Consider the following 2,713-nt stretch of genomic DNA (forward strand, 5'->3'; position numbering starts at 1 on the left):
GACATTAAAAAGGAGAGAGAAACTGTACTGCTACTGTAGAGCATTGTATTTCTACATTTGTTTGCAGTTTTCTACTGTGGTAAAACAATTTTCCCAGATTCCCATTTTGTGACAGTAATCAGTGTTATTTGTCAAGACAGGTCCTATATTTATTGCACTAAGAGATTTTTTTGCTACTATTGGCTAGCACACTATTTTACAGACAATACTAAACTAGAAAGCAAGGTTGACATCCTAGCTTGTACAACTTCAATTCAGAGAGGCCTTGATAAACTTGGAGTAAGCCAACAGAAACCTCGGGAAGTTCAGCAAGGAGAAAGAGCAAGTTTTGTGTGTGGAGCAGAAAATCCCCATGCACTGGTACAGGCTGGGAACTGGCTGGCTGAAAAACCACCATGCTGGAAAGGACCTGGGGGCTACATGAACATCAAGCTGAATGTGAGCTCTCCTTGAAAATAAAGCAAGCCACGTGCTGTGCAACATCAGAATTACGTCCAGTAGGTTGAGGAAAATAATTATGCCCCACTGGTGAAGCACCACCAGCAATACTGTCTCCAGTTTCCAGCCTCCCAGTTCAAGAAGGATGTTGAGAACATGGTCCAGTGGAAGGCTACCGAGATGATGAGAGACCCTACAGCACAGAAGCTAAGAGGAGAGGTTGAGGGCGGTGGTCTTGTTTAGTCATGTGAAGAGACGATGGGGTGATTTAATGGGAGCCAGCAAGTACCTGAAGGTAAGTTATGAAGATGATGGAGCCAGACTCTCTTTGGATATAACAAGGGACAACAGCCATAAATTACAGGTTGGGAGGTTCAGGGCTGGACATTAGGAAAAAATTCTTCACCGAGAGGGTGGTGCAGCCCTGGGACAGGCTGCCAGAGGTGTTGTGGAGTCTCCATCCTTGAATGTTTTCAACACCTTGGTGCTACTCCAGCTAGCACCTAGGTGGGCACCTTGGCTAGTGCTGGCAATGGTGCTCCTCTGAGTGGGAGGGTGGATTTGTGACCTCCAGAGATCCCTTCCAGCCAACACTGAATGTTGGAGCAGAGGCAGTGAGATACCGATGATAACCACAGCTGTTGATGTTTCTTATATTTTATGAGTGCTAACAACATGGACAATGGAAGTCTGCAAGCGCTTTTGTGTACAATTAATAAGTTATGACCTAGTTACTAGCCTAACACCAACGTCACACATAACTCTTCTTTACTTTTGGGGGTGAACAGGCTTGAATCACTTTTCTTACTAGTATAGAGACAAGTCACAGGGCCTTAACCTATGTGGTTATGCTATGCTGCAATCCAAATGATCACTGAGAACTTATGCCTGGTGTAACTCCGCTGCCTTCGGTAGATCTACAGGAGAGGACCTTGGATCTGTAGCTGTTGGATATGAAAACGTATAGTGTCAGAGCTGGAAACTCTCCAGTTCCATACAAACAGTCCCTGAACTGTGTGAATCAATGATCTCATAGTTCACCAAAGCAAATGACTTCGGAAAAAAGTTTTGAGCCTGATACACTTTTTCATACCAACTCTGTTTCACAGAGCTGGAAAAAGTAATTTTCCGGTAACCATAAGGTTTTGTAGTTTTTAAATAGCCGTGAGATTTAAAAATTTGAATGTGAACATAATAGGGTTCTAAGAAAGTTTTAAAAGGAAAAAAAAATTCTCTAATTGCTTTTATTTTTCCAAATTGTTAGTCCTTTTAGAGGTGCTTGAAACTGAACTTGACAGGAATTCGAAGCTACTGTGGCTGCTGTCTTTTTTTTTTTTCTAAATAAGTGATTTGTTCAAACCTCTCAACTTCACTCTCTAAATTGCAACTGTTTTAAAAGAAAATCCCCTGCCTCTTCCAAAGTACTTCCCTGCAAGGCCACGGAATACGGCGTGTGAACACAGCTCAGCTGGTGTGGGAGAACACTTTTGCCGGAGTTTAAAACCTCTGACTCCGGTTCAGGCATGGATGGGAAGACATAGGAAGCGAGAAGGTGCATGGGAAGCAGCGGAGCAGTCCTGCTCTCTCCTGGGCAAGAGGGCAGGGAGACTGCATCGGCCTTTGTGGCATGCATAGCAGGGCTCTCCTGCGCCCGTGGTCCTCTGCCCCACACTCCTACCTGCGCTCACAGGGTGCGGGTGCCCCGAAGCCCCTGTGAGCCGTCCCCACGACCCTTCTCCTGTGTGCTGGGGTCTGGGCTCTGGTCAGGGGGGCCCTTCCCAAGTGCGGAGATGCAAATTCCCTCTTGTCGAGATGCAAATTCCCTCTTGTCCTGGTTTCGGCAGGGATAGAGTTAATTTCCTTCCTAGTAGCTGGTACAGTGCTGTGTTTTGGATTTAGGATGGAAACAAAATTGATAAGGCACCAATGTTTTAGTTGTTGCTAGGTAATGCTTACACTGGCCAAGGACTTTTCAGCTTCCCATGCTCTACCAACTGAGAAGGCTGCAGGTGCACAAGAAGCTGGGAGGGGGCACAGCCAAACTGGGCAAAGGGACATTCCATACCATGGGACGTCATGCTCAGTACATAAACTGGGGGAAAGCTGGCCGGGGGGGGCCGCTGCTCGGGGACTGGCTGGGCATCGGTCAGTGGGTGGTGAGCAATTGTACTGTGCATCACTTGCTTTGTGTATTATTATAATATTATTATTATCATTTTATTTCAATTATTAAACTGATTTTATCTCAACCCACAAGTTTTTCTCACGTGCTTTT

The sequence above is a fragment of the Pygoscelis adeliae genome, unplaced genomic scaffold (genome assembly GCF_000699105.1).
Source record: "Pygoscelis adeliae isolate BGI_AS28 unplaced genomic scaffold, ASM69910v1 Scaffold141, whole genome shotgun sequence".
Lineage (NCBI taxonomy): Eukaryota > Metazoa > Chordata > Aves > Sphenisciformes > Spheniscidae > Pygoscelis > Pygoscelis adeliae.